Below are 8061 nucleotides of genomic sequence, written 5' to 3'. Positions count from 1 at the left end.
TGCTCAGTCTCCCAGGGGCTCTAAGCTGCCTTCCCCTGGGGTGCTTCTATCACTTCCGCTTGCACCTGCTGGTTTAGTTTTTCTTAAGCAGGTGAGGTATCCTTGCATGGACAGCTGGCTTGAGCCTGGCTCCAGGCCAGCCAGTTCTCTCCAGACTGGAGATCTGCCAAGAGTCTCAGGGAAGACCTGAATCCAGACAGCCTTAGCCAAGGATGGGATTTAGCCTGGCCAGTGGTAGGAAACGGACAGGCAGGCAGGCCTCTGAGGAGTTAGGAATACTGCATTTTGGGCTCCTTACCTAAGGATGGCTGATTCACCTGTGGTAGGCTAGACCAGTAAGCAACATCCCCCCATCCCCCCACCTCTTCTTTCTCTCCCTCCTACCCCATTCCCTCTGCAGCTTCCTTGGTTTCTGGGTGACTGTGACCTTGAGTAAACCTCCCTCCCTTCTTCCCTCTCCCTCCCTCTCCCTTGCTCTATCCCATTCTTTCTATTCCCTTCTTCCCTCTCTCCCCTCTCTCAGCCTCAGTTTCCCCCATCTGAAGTGATAGGAAGATCAGGTCAGTTTGTTTCTGGGACTGGTTTCAGGAACCCACTTAGATGCTCAGCTGGTCACTATGTCTGCTCTACTGCCATTTCTGGTTAACTTGTGATTTACAGTGCTGGCGCTGGATTCAACTCAGTGATCATCTGCAGAGACTTCTTGGACAACCCTGGGCCCCTCTTCTACTCAGAGCTCAGAGTCCACAAGTCTCCCAATTAAAAAAAAGAAATACTGACCCCTTGTTCTGTTAAGTTATCCAGCTGTTTACCTCTGCAAAACAGCAGCCGGGAACAACCTTGTATGTCCCAGGCCCCCTGCCCATGAGACCGATTGGCCTCCCCACCCCTGTACCTTGTAGATGGTCCCCCCTCCCTTCCCAGTAGAGCTCTTCCCACCCCTCTAGGATCATTTGAGCACTTTGAAGCAAGGACCTGCCTGAAGCTGTTGGGCCAGTATTTCTAAATTTGATATGTCCCATGCCCCTGCCCATGGAGCTGATAGGCTCCCCCGTCCTCGCATCCCATAGGTTTCCTGCCCTACCCATCCTGTTAGGGTCCTATCCTATCCTTCTCAATACTTAGTACTTATCTGTGGACTCAATGCACTCTTCTTGAGTGGCTTCTACCTCAAGTCCCTGGGCTGACCCTGAAGGCCTCTGGATCCTTATGGTAAGTCTGTGCTGAAGAGGAGAGGGGTGTGTGTGTGTGTTGGGGAGGGAGTGAAGTATCAGAGTAGAGGTGACGCTTACTCTCCAGATCCTCCTCAGACCATGGGTCAGCCCTCATCCTCAAAGCCCAGCCCGTGACCTTTATCCCTAGTGTCACAACTCTTGTGAGCTTTGACAGAGAGTCATGCCAAGCCTTATAGTCCTTTTAGCTTGAAGGCTTATGGGGACCCTAAATGAATTCTTGTGCAGAGAAACATGCTCCCAAGTGCCTGTGTGCTCAGGCCTCTGCTTGATGGAAGGAATGGAGAGAGCCAGCCTCTGAGGCATTCATGGCTTTGCTAGCCCCCAGTCCCATGACTAGATGAACAAAGCCGGTCCTGTGTAGACTGTGAGCCTTGGATTAGAGCAGTGGGTATCGGACTCCTCTGGGCTTTCTAAGGACTCTTTAACAGGGGTTGCATAACAGAGATCCTCCATACCAGATAGTTATAATATGAATCATAACCATTGCAAAATGACTGTTTTAAAGGGGCAAGAAGAATGACTTTATGGTTGGGGGGGTGTCACTGTAACATAAGGAAGTAGAAATTTGAGAACCAGGGGATTACAAGTCAATGGGGGGATGGTGTGAGTCTGGAGTTTTCCTTGTTCCTACACTGAGGGCAGGGGCTAGGCGGAATAAAGGTAGACCTATATAGCCCACTTGCTACAGGAATGGGAAACTGAGGCTCAGGGGCCGAGGTCTTACTCAAGGTCACATCATGGGGGCCCGTTACCCCTTTCCCTTTTCCTGTTACCTCTAGCTCCCCTTAAGCTGCTCCTCTCTCTGTCTATCCCTCCGTCCTTCTGTCCTTCTGCTTTTGCCATTCTCCTCAGGCCTCTCCTTCTCATTCAGTCAGGAGGATGTTCTGATGTTTGAGAGGAGGGGCTGTGTTGCCAGACCCCAGCTTACCTCACTGCACCTCTTCAGTCTAGAGGCAGGAAGCTAGGGTTGCTTGAAGCAGCAGTGGGCACTGGGGCTGACTGGCTTGAGGACTGTGACCCCGGTGCTCCTTGAAGTCAGAGGGGGCTGTGTCAAGCCAAGTTTCAGCTTGAGCCTGGGACAGTTAGAGAATGCCCACTCTGAGGCCTTCTACCTGTGTCTGTAGAGAAGCTCCTGCCCTGAGTCTGGCCCAGGTCCCCATCCCCTGTGGACACTCTCCCTCCTCTTTAGCACTCCTTCTATATCTTGGGTCTCCCTCTGACTTCCACTGTCCAATCACAGCTGTGACAGAGTGGTAGTAGTTCTGGAACTTTCCTAAGCTAATTTACTCTGATCCCAGCCTGATGTTGGCAAGACTTGGAGGAGACATAGCAGATAAGGTAACAGCCATCTCTTCCAGGAAGGCCTTCTGTGGTGATGATCTTGGAGCCCAAATTCTGAGGAAAGGAAAACAGACTCATTTTCAGGTTCTCTTCAGTCCGTCTGTCAGCTGCCATGTCTGTTGTCCAGGTCTGCTGTTCAAGTCTCTATTCCTGTGGCTCTCTGTGTTTATTTTCCCTGCCATTCCCTTTGTGGAGAGAACCCTGACTTAGTAACTCCCTGCCTTCCTTGCAGGAACCTGTGCCCACCTAAGTACTTTTTGTTGGGGGAGACCCTAGGCCCAGACTGATCAGGTGTCATGAGTTACCAGCATTGGGTTTCAGAGCATTCCTTGGACAAGTCTTCCTATCACGCTATTGTCACTGCCGGGGGTTGGACTTCATCATGGAGGACTTCATGGAGTAACCCTATCCAAGGCTCACATCTCAAGAGTTAACTGGAGAAGCAGCAGGCCACAGAGATGGACCACATGTGTGTCTACTAGTAGCCCCCCTCCCAGGAGGGCCATCGAGTACCTAAAGGGAGCCTTTGGCTTTAGTAGGAACTCTAGGAGCAAGTAGGTATGGGAAGGACTGCTCTCCTCTTCAGAATGCCTGCAGTAGTGTCTGACCCTTGAGGATGATGGCTGCTCTTGAGTCACCTTTTAGGTAGGAGGACAAGCACCTTCCCACCAGGTGTGCCACGGTTCATACTTTACGGCCCTGTACCTACCACACAGGAGCCCTGGTGAGCCTGAATCTCTAATCCCCTGTGAATACATCCCCTGAGCTGAAGCTGCATGTCTGCACTGCTTCTAGGCCTGCTGAGGTGGTATGAGGTCCAGGACACTGTCTGATGCTTGAGACCAGCTTTTCCCAGGTGACAAGAAATCCAGGGCTGGGGATTTTGGGGTAGGTGAGAATCGGGCCAGCCTCAGACCTGAACAACTTCTAAATCCCCATTGTCTTATATGGTCTGAGCTGGTCCTTAACCAGCTTTCTGTTTAAGAACAAGCCTTGGGTGCTTTAGAACACTTAACCTGCAAAATCCTGACTTAAAAATCAGTGCAATACCGCTGCCTCTTTCCATGGCAGCATGAAGCTGAAGTGTGTGCCCTGCATTATCTGAGCAAGGGGGTCTTGTTTATCCAGTGGGAAACCTGTCTATGAATGGTTTATACAAATGCTCAGTACATACACCTGGGTTATTGTGTCCCTCAAGCTTGTCCCTCTTTCAGGCTGGGCCTGAAAGGAAAATTGACAGCAGGTGGGACAGGGGAAGGAAGTCCTATTGAAAGGATAGAGGGAGGTGACTCACTGTGTCTCCAGTCTAGATCACCTCCTGCAGGAAACCTCAGTGGCCCAGATGGAGTGACATGAACCCATTGGCCCAAAGGGTAAAGCCTGGATGCTTTAAGTGTTAAGGTCTGAAGCACCATTTAGCAAGGTATTTCGTTGATTGTATTTTGGTCTTGTGTGATAATAAGGCAGAGTCCAATTTTGAGGAGAGGGATATTTTTCTTGCCTAGAGATAAATGAAATTTCTTGACCATAGACCCACAAGAGTGGGCTTCAGTTTCTTTCCATGGAAAAATGGTCCCAGCCCCAGCCAATGGCTCTTGTGTGCCTGTCTTTTGGGATTACCTCATTCAGCAGGCAGATTTACAAGGGTCTCTCACTTGACTTGCTGGCTGCCTTCAGCTGTAGGAGCTGGGGTAGGGATGTAGAGGCTCATGGGACCTTCTGTATTTCCCATAATTGCATGGAGGGATTGGGATTGAGGAATCAAGTGTTCCTGTATGAGAACTTTGTGTCGTCTTCTTTAGAGTGACATTCCTGTGGATGTGTGAAGGTCTCTATTTTCTTTTCTGTTTTTGTTGTTATTTTTGTTTGGTTTTATTTGTAGACAGTCTCTCCACAATGGTAGCTCATGATGGCCTTGAACTCAGCAGTCATCCTGCCTGAGCAGCCCAGTGTTCCAGGATCTGAAGGGTGAAGCCCAGGCTAGTGCTGATTCCCTGACAGAATCACTTCCCCAAGCAGTTTCAAGGTTTAGGATGGCAATCAACTGGTGAATGTTGTGTGTTGGAAAGGCCAGCCACTTGTGAATATTTCTAGTGTTGGCTGTTAGGAGAGCCACAACTGCAGCTGCACTCAAAGGAAATGTCTTCCCTTTAGTATGTAGCAAGCTGTGACTGTCATTGGTGGCTATCTGCAAGTCGTTGGTTTTTACCACCTCACCTTAAAAGCTTGTGCTTTAGGCTCAATATGAAGATGCCATCTTTGAGCTGGAAGTGAAGAGCCTCCAAAGGCTGCCTATTCCAGGAACAACAGCCTGTATGTGGGTGGGCTTGGGACACTGTGTGCTCAGGGTCTTTGGTCACCACACTCTGGAGAGACCATTCAAGGAGAACCAAGATGAGACTCCCTTTTCTGATGCATAGGTCTTTGTGCCACATGAGGGCTCAGGTGCTTGGAAGAGCTTGCCTTGCTCTGTGCTGACCCTTGGGATGCCAGCTGATGGGAAGATAGAACTTCTCAAGCACAATTCACTCCAGGTAGGGAGACACCACAGACCACACCCACTGGCTGTGAGAAGGCATTTGAAAATGTGGTATATTTACACAACGGAATACTACTCAGCAATTAAAAGCAATGAATTCATGAAATTCTTAGGCAAATGGTTGGAACTGGAAAATATCGTCCTAAGTGAGGTAACCCAATCACAAAAGAACGCACATGGAATACAGTCACTGATAAGAAGATATTAGTTCAGAAGCTCTGAATACCCAAGACACAATTCACATATCAAATCATTCCCAAGAAGAAGGAAGGAGAGGTCTCTGGTTCTGGAAAGGCTTGATCCAGCATTGTAGGGGAATACCAGGACAAAAGTAGGAGGGGGTTGATTGGAGACCAGGCGGAGGGAAGAAGAGTACAGGTGGAGGGAAGAGGGCTTATGGGACTTATGGGGAGGGGGGAACCGGGAAAGGGAAAATCATTTGGAATGTAAACAAATAATATAGGAAAAAAAAAAAGGGCAGACAGAAGAATCTCTAAATTTTTTCCTTGTTTGATTTGACTGTTTAAAAGACATGGAGAGGCTGAGAGACGGCTCAGAACACTTGCTGCTCTTTCAGAGGACTCAGGCTTAGTTCCCAGCCCCTGTATAGAGGTTCGCAGTCATTTGTAAGGCCAGTCCCAGAGCATCTGACTGTAGTATTAGTCTTGTCTTTGCCATTTCACCTCTGAATGTTTGGGGTAGGATGGTTATGGTGGCCTAGGTTACTTGAAAATGCTTTCCCACATGTGTATACATATCATGCAGCAATTTCAGGCAGGGTGGAAAAGTCACCCATGTCCTCATGTTTTTGTCCCCTTTGCTAGTATAGCCCTCTTAGCTTGGTGCACACACATTCGCCATCTGAGGAATCTTGATTCAGAATTATCAGTGTCAATTAATACCCCAAACCTCCCTATTTCTCCTCAGGTTGGCAGGATGGAAGAAATGGAGTCAACAGATTACAAGGTACCCAGGAGCTGAATGGCCTTGCAAAGTGTGTGTCAGCTGCCAGCTTTTGTGATGCTTCTGGATCTGGACCAAGACATTTACAACTGCTGGTCACCAGTGTCCCCGCTGGTCAGCAGGGGTCTTTTCTGCTTACTGAGGGGGATCTGGGGCTTTCTGGGTTAAGACAGTCTTTACTACGGTGATAGCCCTGCTATCTTGGTTTGCTGGCTTTCCAAATAAATCTTTTTTGTTTGTTTTGTTTTTTGTTTTTTGAGACAGGGTTTCTCTGTGTAGCCCTGGCTGTCCTGGAACTCACTCTGTAGACCAGGCTGGCCTCGAACTCAGAAATCCGCCTGCCTCTGCCTCCCAAGTGCTGGGATTACAGGTGTGTGCCACCATGCCTGGCCAAATAAATCTTTATACTTGCCCCAACAACCTGTCGTTGGGTTTTTCTGGTTTTGGATTTTTCTGACCTATGAGGACATGAACTTGACCTTAGCAACTGGGATAGTATGTCTAGCCAGATGGCTCTGTGAAGGCTTTGCCTAGCCTAACCCCACCTCCTCCCATGAGGCCCTGGCCTGGCCTCCTTTCTCAGGAGTTCTGGCACCTCTCCCTTCCCTTCACTCCCAACAGTCAGGGAAAGGGTCCCCAGGAAGGTGGCTGCAGACTCCTCTGGAAAGACGTCTTTGCTTCTGTGTAGAGCATGAATATCTCCAGGAGGAGAGCCCATGGGTGTAGGAGAGTGTCTACCCAGAATCCAGCGTGCAAAGGCAGAGGAGCACAGCTCGAAGACTCCCCTCCTAGCTGTTAAGTTTTTATGTCCATATGATTCTCTCAGCAAGGAAACCAGTGAGGTTAATTCCTTTTAGTCTTGATACTGTTGCTTAGTGAGGAGTCTAAAGTCCAGGTTAAATCATGGTCCCCCTGTCCCTGTGCTGTGGTTTCATGGTCTGGTTCTTAAGGTCAGTGGGTGTGTTCTAAGCAGAATGGGACTGCCAAGGCCCTGACAAAGCAAGCCCTTAAGAGAAAACACCTGGGAATAGCCTGGAGAGCTGGCCACCGGGAAACAGAAACCTAAGCCCAGCATTTCTCAGAAATCCCATGACTTGGGGGTGAGGGGAACTCTCATCAGCTAATCGCTATTTTTTAAAAGGTCATCCACCACAGGCCAAAGGACATCTGTCCATAATCTGGCCTGATTGTGGCGGACGTGGCTGGAAACCCTATTCTATCCAGGGCAAGAAAAAAAAAATCTGAGAGAAAAGGATCTGTCCTTTAGCTTTCAGGACCTGGCACAGCCATACCCTCTGGAGACAGAATCCTGTAGAGTCGGCTTTGGCCTGACAGCTCCAGCAAAGTTGAGCGGATTGCTATAATCGCTGTCCTTCAATTCTCTAACATGGGGTTTGGTTCCTTCATATTCCTACGTGTTGCATTCTTGGGGACTTCTTGAATCATGATTCATTTTGTTTCTTTTTCCTTAGGAAAACTAGGTCTGAGTCTTTTTAGGAAAATCCTAAAATTAACTTTATCTGGCCACTATTTGGAAATCTTCCTTGTGCCCTGGAGATCACTTAAGCACTGATAAGCACAGAGTTAGATGAGGAGGCCATTACTCCAGGAACCCCTCTTGGGGTGTCTGCCCCTGAGCTAACTCCAACAGTATAAATGGGGCAAAATAAAGACAAGTGACAAACTCTGACTGGCCAGAGTAATAGGTTCAAGGTCTCTCTTTGTTATGCACTTAGAGGTCTCTATAAAATATAGTTTAAAGGGTCGCACAGAGCACACTCCTAAAGGAGTAAAATGCAGTAAATTAGATTGGCTAAAGTAAACTTTTCCTACCTTATAGCATCCACGATGAAACATGCAGCAAAAGGAGTTAGGTGTTAATATTTTCTACTCATAAAAAGACCAGTTCCGATATCTTCTGTTTGTCTGGAGTGCTTTCCAACAGCAAACATTCCCAGCCTAAAAGCAGGATGCCATATGTTA

The sequence above is a fragment of the Apodemus sylvaticus genome, chromosome 6 (genome assembly GCF_947179515.1).
Source record: "Apodemus sylvaticus chromosome 6, mApoSyl1.1, whole genome shotgun sequence".
NCBI classification, from domain to species: Eukaryota; Metazoa; Chordata; class Mammalia; order Rodentia; family Muridae; genus Apodemus; species Apodemus sylvaticus.
Note: the sequence above shows the minus strand (reverse complement) of the source record.